General features: G+C 45.2%; 1 protein-coding gene across 1 annotated transcript in view; it reads right to left on the bottom strand.

Moving 5' to 3' along the window:
- PTPRB (protein tyrosine phosphatase receptor type B) overlaps nt 1-15,256 on the bottom strand; it is a 471,570-nt gene that overhangs the window by 343,425 nt on the left and 112,889 nt on the right. The gene's annotated exons all lie outside the window — the stretch shown is intronic.

Below are 15,256 nucleotides of genomic sequence, written 5' to 3'. Positions count from 1 at the left end.
CAACCCCTCCTTGGCTTCCATGAAAGCCCCTCTGTTGACAAGCCTTCCCTCCGCACTCGATTGTCCACGCGGCATTAATACCACTCCTTTGATGACCCTTTCCCCCGAGTCCAGCTGACCACACATGTCCGAGGCCATTGCCTGAGCCAGGAGATACCATTTACTGCCCTTATTGTATGAAGTCACTCCTCTTCAAAGGATCCTCTATTGGTCTTAGCCACCCCACCCCTTGGGCTATGATCAGGCGTACACATCCTACAAAACACTCAGTTGCGTGATTGCCCTCCCCTCTTATCAGCAGGTCAAGGGCCCCCATTGTGAATGTATATGGGTAGGATCACCACGAGGATTATAGGGATGTCTTTCCTTTTGCGTCACACCACCCTGATTGTGTTATCCTGTGTTCTGTAGAGTATAAAAAGCCGGAGTCTCAGCTCACTTGTTAGAGCACCTCCCGAAAGACACTGTGTTTCGTGTCCGAAATGACATGCTCTCCTCATGAGAAATAAACTCTGTTCTTGATTCCTGCTTCCAGCGCCCGTCTCTTTATTTTGGTAACTATTCAACATGGGAACTAAGAGGCGGTTTGCGCCAGCGGCCTGGGCACCGATAGGATTATTGTTTCGTTTTCCTCAATTGGCGCCCAACATGGGGCCCATCAGTGACATGGGGTTCGGTAAGAGAGATCCAGACGAAGAAGTGAACATCTAAATGATCGGGGCATGCCTGCCTTGAGAGGGCCCTCGCCCGGCGGCCGATCGACAGAGCTTCACCAATTCTGAACGGACCTCTCTTGCAGTGACCTTTTGTCCTGACTGGAATCCCACAGGAATGCTACATGGAGTAAGAGAACGAATGGGCGCTGGAGGAGGAAGTCGAAGAACTATCCGTATGGTCCGGTCCGGGTAAGATTAAGTAGGGCGTTCCTACGCCTGATTGGTAGGGTGGTTCTATCCACCCAATTGTTGATTGATTGTATTGAAAATCGGTATTTGTATACCGAAATTGCTGATTGTTGATTGTTTGTATTGAAAATCGGTATTTGTATACCGAAATTATTGGTATTGGTTCATTTAGCTTTGAGGGCTACTTGACATATTGGTTCTCTTCTGAGAACGAGACATTCTCTGTTTTCAAACAGCGGCGAATAGGAACGTCGTCCCTCTTTGCAGATAGAGAAGGGTAGGTAATACAGACTTTTGTCCCCGGTATTAATCCGTCGTGCCTACTTTTCTCCCCACTGAATTGTTTGAAGTCGATTGATAACCGATTGTTGTTCTTTAAGAATTGTTGAAGTCGATTAATAATCGATGTTGTTCTTTGAGAATTGTTTGAAGTCGGTTGATAGTCGATGGTTGTTCTTTGAGATCTTCCCTGTCTACAAACTGAGACGAGTAGAAATATTCTGTCTTCCTTTTTGGATAGCGAAGGGCAGGCAATGCAGACATTTGTCCCCGTTGTAATCCGTCATGCCTGTTTTTCTCCCCACTGATTGATTGAAAACCTGGACATTGTTGCTCCAGGAATTGTTTCGTTTGAGGTATTTTCTGCCTGCAAACAACGTGGAATAGAAATATTCTATCTAGTCTTTGCAAGTAGTAAAGGGTAGGTTATGCCCCTTTGTGAATTCGTCAGTCCTACCCACTCCCCACTGTTTGGGGGGTAGCTCGCATGGTCCGCCCAGGAGACTACCCTTATGGAGGACATATACTCCCCGCTTATGGGCCATTTAGTGGAGGTAGACCATCTGGTCCGTCCAGGAGGCTACCCTAGTAGATGGAAGTACATCACTCGGTCTGTCCAGGATGATACTCCAATGAAGGAATATATGTTCCCCTTTTGATCGATAATCTCATTCCACCCCGGACCATTTATTGGAGGGAACTCGTCTGATCCGCTCAGAAGTACCACCCCCCCCCCCAGTGAAAAGGACACATAAAAATATGAAGTGATCACCGTTCCCTACTAACAGAAAGCCTTAGCTCGAAACACGCTAAAGAAGAGAAAGAAAACTAAAAAGAAATCAGGCTAAGTCAGTAACCCCCTGATGAGCTTTTGACTTCACTAAAAATAAGAAACATTAGAAATAGTTCATAATAAGAAATATAAAATGGCGAGAAGTTTTGCAGCAAAGATAGCCACGAGGTAGCTAGGCTTCAACGCCTGTTCCTGCTCCCAACATGCCTGCCTCATTGCCCGCCACGCCCAAATAACGGTCACATGAAATAGAAACAATCAAATAGGTACCTACCCTCATTCCGGAAGCTCCCAAAGTGCAACAGGTCCGCGGTTACGCCCATCCGGAAGGCGAGGCCTCGAGGCACGAGGGGCCCGCCTGACCACGATCGGGAGGAGATGATGTTGGGCAGGCGGTCCAAAGAATGGCAGAGTCCTCTCCTTCTCTCCTCTTCCGCTGCCCTGCAGGCCACGGGGGGGGGGCTGTCTTGCCTCAGCCACCGACCACCCCCCCCCCTTCTGTCTCTCGCCTGGTCCGACCCACGAAGAAGGCAGAAGCCGAAGGCGAGAATGGCGGCGAATCAAGTAGTCCCGCCACATGTCAAATTCCCCGGATAGTTACAGGTAGTGCTGCCACATGTCGACGTCTGGACAGTTGCAGATAGTCCCGCCACATGTCAAGGGAAAAGGGGGGGGGCTGTCTTGCCTCAGCCGCCGACCACCCCCCCATCTTCAATAGCCAGCACGGCCAATATCGAAACGACGGAGCCGAGTAACGGCGCGGGGTCGCTGGAAGGGGGAGGTGACGCGAACGAGCCTCCCCCACCTCCCTCCAGGTGGAGGCTTCCAGCGACACCCCAATGCTCTTACTTAAAGAGGGTCAACATCATAAAGCGGTCCTCTGCCCAGGACGGGCACACGTTCCATGCCTTCTCCCCTCAACCTTGAAGATTCTATAAGAGCCAGGGGGCCCCGACCCCTCCGCATGGGTGCCCCCGCCTCCTTCACTGGGAACCACGACACCGGTGCAACTCCTGCCGGCACCAGCCTCGGATTGGAAATGGCTAAAATGAGGCCACGGCACGGACTTGTTCAGTTCCGGAGGAACGCCAGGATGACCCGGTAGGAAAATTGTTGCCGCCCTTCCCACTCTTTGACTCATGGTCCATATTTGCTAAACTGTTAACTATATAGCACAAAACTTTTTGAACTACCAACGGAAAGTTCTGGGCCAACAACGCGAGACTAGAGACTTTCTGCCTGTGCTGGAACTTGCCTGACCCCACCTAAAATGGCGCCGCCGAAAAATGAAATGTATTTGAATAAACTTTGTTGCACCCAGGTTGCGCAGCTTGTCGTCCCGAGATCTATGTGCAGTTTTTGGATAATGAACGTAGATATGAAGGGTGTTGAGTATGTACTTGGATAATGAATTGACTTGGGGTGGGTACTGATTATGATTTGGAAAATGAATTGGTGTAACTTAGATAACGAATGAATATTGGATAAATGAATTTTTGAATTAATTAAAAAAAATTTTTTTGACATGCATCATGTTTGCTCTGTAAGGTAATTTTAATACGATTTTATTTGCACTGCTGCACTTTTATGCAATGAACTGCCACCAATTTCGTTTATTAAAAGTATTTTTAAGAAGAAAGCATGGTCGTTGCAGTTGCATTTATGAGTTTTGTAATGCCTTACTACTGTGAGCGAAGAGTAAGTATGATGAAGGATGTAGATCAAAGGGGTTCAGATATTTAGCAGCTACCTTATGAGCCACAAGCAACCGGAAAAGCGTTTCAGATACCCTTAAAAATGACACCACAGAAAATGCCTTCTGACCGTCACCCTTGCACCCGATAAAGACGGTTACGACCAAGTAGCTCATGTAGATACTCAGATCGTCAATGATTACCTATATGACACCACTGGTCCCTCTGGGCTGAAATGCCGAGATGGCAAGGGAATGCAGTACGAGGAGATCGGGCGAGTATATGGTAGGTAAAAAGATTTTCGAACTACTGCATGATGATGTGCTTTGAATGCTGCCCCCCCACCCCTTCTTCCTCCCTTCTGCAGGTCACGTCAGAACGTCGACTGAAGTATGGAAGAGCGACGGTCGGACCACCGACGAAAAAGGGGAAAGAAAGGGGAAATATGCGTTTAGTCGTTATAACGGATAAGCTTTTTCAAGACGTAGGCTTAACATGACTGTTCCTCCTTAGGACATAGCGACTGAGAGGATGGACCGACATAGAAAATGGACAGGTACTGAATGACGAAAAAAAATTGACTAGAAATGACGTATTAAATAATGTAACTGGACGTTCGACTAAGTAGGGAAAGGACAAAGAAAATTATACAGGTAAGGGTTGCCACGGCACCACCCGTCTAGGAAGTTAGAAATATTGCTGATGTTCAAAATGCACTACCCCCTTTCTCACACTCTTATAGATATAGCCAAGCTGTCCGACTGTTCTCCCGATCAATACTTGCCGTTACCTCAGCCTGGAGATCTTCCCACCACAAGAGGGAACAGAAAAATGGCTTAAGATCCAACCATGGGTAACTAGCACGACCAGGTTAATTACTGATCGACCAGCCGAGGTGTGAGTATTGGTAATTGGGAGCGCTCGCAGGCGTGACAAGCGAGAAGGGAAAGGGGGGAAGGGTAGAAAGAGCAAGCACATAGATAAAACAGGATAGTAAAGATACGTAGGATATACATATAAAAACAGATGTTGTAGGCTAACAATTGTTTTCTGTCTTGTCGTGACTGTCTTATATCTGTGTAATGCATGTGCCGTCCTCCCTGTCTGAGTTTGTGTATAATGTACGGATTTATGTCTTCCCTCTGTCTGTATCTGCATGTTACCTAACCTTTGCTGTTCCGTGTTGTGAGCGCACTAAATGACCTATTTTTGTACACGTCTCTCTCTCTCTCTCTCCCTCTCTCTCTCTCTCTCTCTCTCTCTCTCCCTACATGTCATACGTGTACCGAATGGCTCGTTTAGATTGCGGACGACTCTCACTCTCTATGAGAGTCTGCCTATTCTCTCTCCTTCATTGGTAAAATTGTGCCCCACCAGCACCAGTCTGATTTGATACATATTGAACGCGAAGGTGTTCAGCGAAATTGGCCGAAACTAAAATAATTGTATCTCGCCATATTACTGCCTCTCCTTTCTACAAAAATGAATGAACTTGAATTGGCTGAGAAGGAAAGGACAGGTAGGACGACTAAAAGTCCCCCAAATCTGGCCATTTATAGGGGAACTGTATGTCAATGGCACCTTATGTCTGTTCTTCAGAGACGAACGCCAACGTCCAGATTGAACTCCCAACGCCCGTATTGCCCCACCCCCTTTTTTTTGCACCCAAGCGCAAGCGCCCGAAGCATCCCCGCCCCATTTTTCGGTAAACCCCAATTGCCGTCCCGAATATAAACTTGATACACATGAGTAGTTGTTGACCCTCGAGAAGACCCTGTTTTGCCTGACTCTCGATAATAGCACCCCCGCCCTGTTCGAAAAGGATAGCCAGTCCTGATGGGAAATGCTCTGTAAAATGCAGAATATAATGTAATGCACAGTTGATGGGAACCTCACTTGATTTATAAATAAGACGATGAATAGACCTGCCATGAACCCAGTAGGAATACTGACACGTGCACTGCTTGGCAATGGACCTCTGACTGTGACCAATGAGCGTATCTCCCAAATGCGTAGAATTAAGGGAGGAATTCACATGCATAGATATCTTCTTTTGTCATTTCACTGAAACCTTGTCTTGTACCTATTCAAAGATTCACGATCACCGAAGGAGATGGGTCGGAAGTGACGTACAGCCTGGCTGCGGATCTTGGGACTCGTGTGACCTCGACCAAAGGTGGAGCCGCAGAGCAACAGGATACGGGACGAGACCGCAACTTCAACGTGGAAAATGAAAAACGGCGAGCCACCTCGAAGCCACTCGCCTGCTAAACCCACGTGTGCCTGGAGTCTCCGTCCCCCTTCCTTGAGCCCGATGGTTGGGCCTTCCTGCTTGTTATCCTTTGCTCCCTTGGTCCCTTTTGCGTGTCCCAGGAACTCTGACCCAGCTCCACCCTCTCCCCTATTGACTATTTGAACCACATTCACCCTCTTCTCCATGTGACTTTTTGCCAAAGGAACGAACTGCATTCCACTGGGAATAGGGTGCTGCCATAGAACTGTGGGTGCCGAGCATAAGGCGCCACCAACCGGATTGTTTAGGGAACAGGACTGTGGTCTAACAGCAGAGGACTGACCGCACCCTGCAACGCGAAAGGATAGAACAGAGCTGGACCTATAGCTCCACCGCCGGTGCTCAACAGCGCCAACGAAAGTACTTGGACTAGAGCCTACCAGTGATGGCTCACTGACAAAAAGACACTGGGACGAAGAAATATTGTATTTGAACTGAATTCCGCTCCCAACAACCTGGTCAAAACTGTTCATTGGTTGCATTTTTAGTCAGAAACATTTATGCTATGTAGTGCTTTGAAATGGTAGGACCTCGACAAATGCAATCTCCTATGTGCCGTATTCTGCCAAACACATCAACTGTCCATGATTATATACCATATGCTAATATTGACAATGCTAATTCTGCGACCGTCCCTGTTTATATGTACCATCATCGATCACGAAAATGAACTTTTGCTATGTAAAAAGGGGCGACTGTAGAAAAATAGACATATTGATGTACATAAGCAACGTTCATTTCCCTTTTCCCACTCCTCTTCCTGCGCATATCCTAAATACCGTAAAGCATTTAACTACATCCTACTGCCGGCAAAGGCCTGTACCCGTGTATACATGACAGCCATTTTAGGCACCCTGGCCCTTTTTGCCCGCCTGAGATTAGAATCACCGGCTCCCCTTCTGCATGTACACGACCCTGCCCTGAAAGGCAGCCCCTTTTTGCTCGACCCACGCAAACACCCCCCGTTCCCTCTTGAAGAGGCATCCTTCGCCCTAGCAGGCATAGCCCTCCCCCAGCTGCACCTGACTGCCCCCGCTCTCATGTACGGGTCATAAGATCTCTCTCGCTCTCTGTGTGACTCTGTCCTTGTGTCCACCCTGGCTACCCCTCCCTTCTCCTCACGTGGGCAAGTCATAAACCCTCTTCTTCTGCAAGACCCTGTCCTTGAGAATCACGGCTGCGCCTGACCAACCCCTCCTTGGCTTCCATGAAAGCCCCTCTGTTGACAAGCCTTCCCTCCGCACTCGATTGTCCACGCGGCATTAATACCACTCCTTTGATGACCCTTTCCCCCGAGTCCAGCTGACCACACATGTCCGAGGCCATTGCCTGAGCCAGGAGATACCATTTACTGCCCTTATTGTATGAAGTCACTCCTCTTCAAAGGATCCTCTATTGGTCTTAGCCACCCCACCCCTTGGGCTATGATCAGGCGTACACATCCTACAAAACACTCAGTTGCGTGATTGCCCTCCCCTCTTATCAGCAGGTCAAGGGCCCCCATTGTGAATGTATATGGGTAGGATCACCACGAGGATTATAGGGATGTCTTTCCTTTTGCGTCACACCACCCTGATTGTGTTATCCTGTGTTCTGTAGAGTATAAAAAGCCGGAGTCTCAGCTCACTTGTTAGAGCACCTCCCGAAAGACACTGTGTTTCGTGTCCGAAATGACATGCTCTCCTCATGAGAAATAAACTCTGTTCTTGATTCCTGCTTCCAGCGCCCGTCTCTTTATTTTGGTAACTATTCAACATGGGAACTAAGAGGCGGTTTGCGCCAGCGGCCTGGGCACCGATAGGATTATTGTTTCGTTTTCCTCACGCACCCCTGGACCATCACCTCACTTCTGGAATTCCGAATGGTCTCAAGATCTGGCTGTTCGAATAAACCTCCAGGTCCTGCAAGCACTTGGATACTCTATTGGGTGATTAGCTGTGTTTGATCAATCCTGATGGATTGATTTATTGATGCCTGATGATCTTAATTTACTAAATCACTCCCGCCAGAGTCTCCCTACAGCGAGATTAGTGACACGTAAAAACTCTACATGTGCAGGAACTCTGTTGACGGTACAGTCGGACCGTATACATTTTCTTAGGGGCCATCTGACCCACTTGAGAATCTGCTGCCACTGTGCACAGTTGGTCAAGAGTACAGGCCTGAGTATATTTGAAATACCTTATTTTGAGTTTTTATCCTTTTCATACACATTTTTGAGGCAAGGCGACTGAATATTGTGGTCCTGAAGAATGCCTGGAACAACTAAGTACTAAACAAGACAGAAACATATTGACCATACACAGGGTGAACATCCAGAACCCTTTGTTGTTAACTTTTATCACGTAGGGCACAAGAATAAAGTTGTTTTGCTCCTATTGAGATAGCTTTAACACACTATTTTCCTTTGCACTCCATCCCTCATTCTACCCCGGAGGTATCAATATATAGACATGCCACATTAAAACACTCCAGCTCCTTTCCTTCTGAAAAGTTGTAGCCCATACTGGGTACCTTGCAGTCCAGTGTGGAGAGGGACCCAATGATGAATCATATCACCCTTGGGTGAGTGAGGGTTCTCTTCCAAACACCTCTAGTTCCCCACCACCTCGCTTTACATTTCTTATCTTTTCTCTGTTCTTTTTACATACTGCTAATATATACACTGTGTGTTTGGTTATCTTGGGAATGGTATAGTATAGTTTTCAGTAGCATATATTTTACCATAACCCTTTTTGTGAGATTCAATCTTAATATACAGCCACATGCTATATCTTCATTTCACAAAGCCAGTGTTCCAAAGATCATTTTGAAGGGTAGCACACTGCTGTGCCCGTACTCCGGTGGGGATGTGAGCCCACTCACTCAAGCAGCCATCTTCCAGAAACAATACCAGTGATTTGTTTACATTTTGATAGTCTGGTTGGGCAAGTTGCTAAAGGATGCATGGAATTTGTATAAAATCCTTTGTAGTCTTTTTAACATCACAATAATCCCTCTACTTATTTTAAATATCATTTTGATATAATTCAGTACACTGCGTTTTAAGCGAATTATTCTTGTATTTGTGATTTCGCATTTTATACTCAAAAGGGCAAATATTGTCAGTTTTTCTCATTGTTTAACGAACTTTTAAGCAAAAATAACAGTCAAACCAGTAAAATGTCAGCCAGCTGGCAACAGTAGCTTTAGCTGGGATTCACACTGGGGGTAATGGGCTGGTAACTGGGTCCCACAATAATATGGATTAGTTATTTACAGGCCAATTCAGGCTGTTGGTAGTCAGATAAAAAAGCTCATAAATGACAGTTCATGGCAGTAGAGAATGGGCCTAAGGGCGGACAAATGAGCAACGTGAATTGTAGGAGTAAGAGAAACGATCTACACTGGGAAAGAGACATTTGAAAGAAGCAAATAGAAAGAACACGCCGAAGAGAGGCAGGAAAGGAATACAATTTAATGAGAGTAAAAAAGGATTAGGAACAAGAAAGAGGGAAAAAGGAAAAATGGTGAAGCAAAGGGAGAAAAGATGGAAGGGGGGAGATATTTTTGCTCGACAGTGTGCTCTGTGTCTTGTATTTACACCTCAGACATTATCGATTTCTGTTGACACAAGCATTTGCAATGCAATAGGTCTCGCATTACGAAATTTTGAGCTATTGGTATTGTAAATGACAATTTTTTTATTTATGTGTTGGTTTTGAAAATAGCGAAATTATTAGCTTTGGCATTTACAATGCCAATAGTTTTAACTTTCGCAAATGTGACACCTATAGCATTTGTAATGCAATATGTGTTGTATTTACGCGACTTAGATGTATTGATATTACAAATAACAATGGCTTTTAATTTTTTTAATCATTAATACTTAAATAAAAGTTATTGTAATTTATAATGGCAATAGCTTTTGTAAATAACTTTTGTGAAGATTATGTTCATTATATTTTATTGTGACGAAAATCCAAGAACAGAAGTGAAATATTAACATATTTTTGTGACATTTGTAATAAAGCTTGAAACATTGAGAGAACATATGTGAACCAGTTGTTGTTGAATGGTTGCACAGATTGATGCTGTGGTGGCGCTGAGTGATGTGGGGGCTACGATTAATGCTGTGGTAGCGCATAGTGATGTTGTGGTGCCCCTGAGTGATGCTGTGGTGGTGCTGAGTGATGCTGTGGTGATGCGATAGATAGAGTGAGTGCAATAGATAGATAGAGTGAGTTCAATAGATAGATAGAGTGAGTGTGATAGATAGATAGAGGGAGGGTGATAGATAGACAGAGTGAGGGCGATCGATAGATAGAGTGATGGCGATACAGTGAGTGCGATAGATAGACAGATAGAGTGAGGGTGATAGATAGACAGATAAGGTGTCTTTATGTTGCATTGTGTAGAGAGTAAGTACGTGTAATGTAATTATGTAGCGCTGAGTGGTAATATGGGGAGTGTATGTTGTATTCAGTAGAGTGTAATTTTGTGGTGTGTAATTATGTGGCACTGAGTGGTATTTGGAGTGTATGTTGCATTGAGTGCCGTGTAATTATGTAGCATATAATCATATGGCACTGAGTGGTATTGTTTGGAGTGTATGTTGCATTGAGTGCAGTGTAATTATGTAGCATATAATTATGTGGCACTGAGTGGTATTGTGTGGAGTGTGTGTTGCACTCAGTGGAGTGTAATTATGTGGTGTGTAATTATCTGGCACTGAGTGGTATTTGGTGTGTATGTTGCATTGAGTGCAGTGTAATTATGTTGCATATAATTATGTGGCACTGAGTGGTATTATGGGGAGGTTATGTTGTATTCAGTAGAGTGTAATTGTGTGGCGTGTAATTATGTGGCACTGAGTGGTATTATTTTGAGTGTATGGTGCATTGAGTGCAGTGTAATTATGTAGCATAGAATTATGTGGTACTGTGGTATCATGTGGAGTGTATTTATGTTGCATTGAGTGCAGGGTAATGATGTAACATAATTATGTGGCACTCAGTGGTATTGTGTGGAGTGTGTGTTGCATTCAGTAGAGTGTAATTATGTGGTGTGTAATTAGGTGGCACTGAGTGATATTTGGAGTGTATGTTGCATTGAGTGCTGTGTAATTATGTGGCATGTACTTATGTGGCACTGAGTGGGATTTAGAGTGTATGTTGCATTGAGTGCAGTATAATTATGTGGCACTGAATGATATTTGGAGTGTATGTTGCATTGAGTGCAGTGTAATTATGTGGCATGTAATTATGTGGCACTGAGTGGTATTTGGAGTGTATGTGGCATTGAGTGCAGTATAATTATGTGGCGTGTAATTATGTGGCACTGAGTGGCTTTTGGAGTGTATGTTGCATTGAGTGCTGTGTAAATATGTGGCGTGTAATTATGTGGCACTGAGTGGTATTTGGAATGTATGTTGCATTGAGTGCAGTTTAATTATATGGTGTGTAATTATGTGGCACTGAGTGGCATTTGGAGTGTATGTTCCATTGTAGAGTGTGTAAGGGTGCAGAGTGTGAGGGTGCAGAGTGTGAGGGTGCAGAGTGTGTGAGGGTGCAGAGTGTGTGAGGGTGCAGAGTGTGTGAGTGTGCAGAGTGTGTGAGGGTGCAGAGTGTGTGAGGGTGCAGAGTTTGTGAGGGTGCAGCGTGTGTGGGTGTGGTGTGTGTGGGTGTGGTGTGTGGGTGCGGTGTGTGTGGGTGGGGTGTGTGTGGGTGCAGTGTGTGAGGGTGCAGTGTGTGATGGTGCAGTGTGTGTGAGGGTGCAGTGTGTGTGAGGGTGCAGAGTGTGTGTGGGTTCTAATTTTGCACAAAAAATATATAAACAAGCAGCGTTGTGGTAGGGGGGGCGTTAGGAACAATGTGCTCCGGACGAAGTGCCAACAAATGTTGCATACACCAGCCCTAGTGCACAAGTGGATGCTTGGACAGCCACTTGCGCCTGCCGCAGTACATCCTTTTACTCTTGGGATGATCAAAAACCTGCATTTCCTGATATGTGCCCGTGAAATAAAAAAGCATTCGTTATTTCAGACTGTAAAAACATTGTTGTGCTTATACTTTCTTAGGCTGTTGCTTTAAGGCTCATAGCTGCATTGAATACTATATTATCACTTTTTAGAAATATTGTGTGTTTCCACTGTTTGTCAAATAACAACAAGCATTGGCAAATGATGAGGGAGGTGTGCCTAGATTGAGTGACCACATGAGGAGGAGGAAAGAGGGAGGAACAGGAGAGGAGGGAGCAGCGACCGGATGTGGCGTAACAGCCAAAGCAACTGACCGTGAAGCTGGGGAACCATGTTCGAACCTCTGCGTTGGCTCAAGCATCCTGTGATTGTGTGAAAATCACCTAATCTCCCTGTACCTGAAAAAGGAATGTGTCCATCTGTAATGTAACTGGTGATCATATAAAGCGCTCTGATCCCTTCGGGTCGAGTTGGTGCTATATAACACTGCAAAGAAATATAATTTTAAATAAGCAGTGTGGTTAGCGGTATGAGGGGGTGGCTTGGTGGGGGTGGCACAGAGATATTAAGTGGCGGCAAAGGCGCAAAAAACAACTGTGTTGGCTGAGGGGTCAGCACGAGGAGATTGTGGTGGCAGAAGCTTAATAAACACAGAAGCAAAGAGCATGGTAATTGAAACTGCAGCTGTAAGCCTTTCATGAAGCCAATGCAGGAAGTAAACAGTCCACTGAGCAGCGGTCAGTTGTGGGATAATGGCCACAGCAGCCTACCTTCAAGATGGAGAACCAGGTTCGAGTATCGGCTCAGGCATCCTGTGATTGGTGCAAATCAAATCAAATCAAGCGCTGCGAGGCCTCCGGGTAGCTACGCGCTATACAAGTGCAATTTTTCATTTCATTTAATTTCATTTCATTTAATCTCCCCATGCCTGAAAATGTAATGTGTCCATCTGTAATGCTGTTTATGTAAAGCGCTCTGATCACTTCGGGTCCAGTTTACGCTTTATAATTTTGCACAAAAAAATATATATACAAAAACAGTATTGTAGGAGCTGTCGGGGGCGACACAAGGAGATTAAGTGGCGACAAAGGTGTAACAAGCTGCCAGACGACCGTGTGCTGGGAGGGGGAGGGCTATTAAATGAAGTGGGATATAGCGCGCTGATCCCTTCAGGTCGAGTTGGTGTTATCTAACACTGCAAAGAAATATAATTTTTTAAATAAGCAGTGTAGTGAGCGGTATGAGGGGGTGGCTCTTGTGGCATGCGTTTTTCACTGTGTGTATTTAATTGTGCCATGCGTTTTTCACTGTGAGTATTTTGGGCTGTTTTATAGTTTAATGTGGCTCTGTGGAGTGGTGGAAGAGACTGCAGGCATTTGTGGCGGTGACGGAGCACAGGAAGGAAGACTCGTCAAAGATAAAGATCGAAATGCAGGGGCCCATGAAAGGAAGGGGGCGGAGAGGAGCCGGCTGGCGCACGAAGTGACTCACAGATGCATGGTGGCAAATGGAAGCATGTGCACAACACAGACGAAAATGTCAAAAAAATTAATTCCATAGAACCAGGAGCCCTAATTGTAATGCCTCGGTCCAGGACACACATACACTATACACCAACCACATGTCAAAGTTATTGCGATGTCACATCCTGTGATGTAATGGGGTCAAAAAACATGTATATATCACCCTTATGACAAAGGGCCTGTAATGTCACAGCTGCCAGCCCTAGATTTTGGTGAACTGACGTCCACGCTCGTGTGTCAAGTGCGCAGGCTCCAAGGGCCTCTAATGGACTACGGTCTCACTATACCTTGGCATGTCAGACTCCAATACCTATAGTTAAAGGCTACTTTCTCAGTACTGGGTCTGGGTGGGCTTCCTGACCACATATGTAAAGCATTCAATGTGGATCAATTTGACGTGCACCTGCGTCTGTTCCAACGCTCGGATTTTGCTTCCAGCTCACATGTTTTGTTATTGCTTCAAGTTTTTATTAAGCACCAAAATTCTGCTATATCCAACTAATACAAAAGATGTGTTGTGCAGTGTGCTGTCTTCTCGCCCCACACATACATTTATCAAACAGAGTCTGCTGAGTCAGTGAAGCTGCAGTGTAAGTTACACAGTGACTGCAGCTTCATCAATTCAATCAGAACCACTGCTTCAAGAAGCTGCACGGTTCCCTAGTACTGCTATAGTGATCATGTAGCACAACTGAGAGAAACATACTGTAGAAGCATTACAGGAGCGGAGTGTGGGGCACAACTGACATTATGCTTCACATTTCCAGTCTGAAAAATGTGTTTATTGCTGCACATTGTGCTCCTGGGCAAGCAGTTGTTAAAGGGGCACATGAACGAGTTTTAGGCAATCTAGCTCTAAAAAGCGTTGCTCCGGGACTCTTGTATCATAAATAATATTTCATAAGGACTATGTATGTTGCTCATTCTAACAAAAGATATAAAAGTGTGCAAGCAAACTGGACACAGTGCAGGAGCAAGATCAGAGAACACACACACACACAAAACCGGCTTTAAGTTTACCCAAAAATCTTGTCGAAGCCCCGACATGGCTTATGCTAGTAGGTTCTTAATGACAGACAGTTGGTGGGTTACCATAGATGTTTACCATAAACGATTTTAGCATTTTGAGCTTGCCACAGCGAAGGTTTGTAGCTATTATCAGCATTAAAAAAACGACATATTTAGTCCAAATGAAATAACTAAATAAACTAAATACACTACACACAGACAAAAAAACAAGCTCTTGGCATTGCTGTGGGAGGGGGGTGAGGAGAAATGCGAGACACGGCCTGGCAGCCGTGAAGTGTGAAGCAGTGGGTGGGGGAGCGGAGCCCTTTGAAGTGAAGCTCTCGGAGGCAGGCGGCTCGGGAGCGAGGGAAAAGCGCGTGCTTGTGTTCACGTGAACTGTTTGAAATCCGCCCGATGGTTTGAGAACTTATTTTGCCCACTATAATTCTCCCCTATCCATTCCTTGCAGATTGGAAAAGGCGAGACCTAAAAAAGTGTCACCTTCAACCCTGCTGTACCCACACTAGTAGACGATGAATGTGACTTGGATGATCCCAGATTTGTTGGCCGATGTTCATTTTTAAAGTGAAATAGTAGATGAATGTCGACCTTGTTATTCATTGCTTCAAACTGCCTTCACAGCTACACACAATGGACCAACACGCTATTGTGAACTTAAACTTTGAGTGGGTTAAAAGTACATAACATTGTCTTTTACATGCAGCTCTGATGGTTAACAAATTTTGAAGGTATAAAGTCAGTTTAAACCCCTAACTGTGAATTTATATTTTTGATACTTCTA

The sequence above is a fragment of the Lissotriton vulgaris genome, chromosome 1_1 (assembly GCF_964263255.1).
Source record: "Lissotriton vulgaris chromosome 1_1, aLisVul1.2, whole genome shotgun sequence".
Classification (NCBI taxonomy): Eukaryota; Metazoa; Chordata; class Amphibia; order Caudata; family Salamandridae; genus Lissotriton; species Lissotriton vulgaris.
This window is presented reverse-complemented; position numbering and strand designations above follow the sequence as displayed.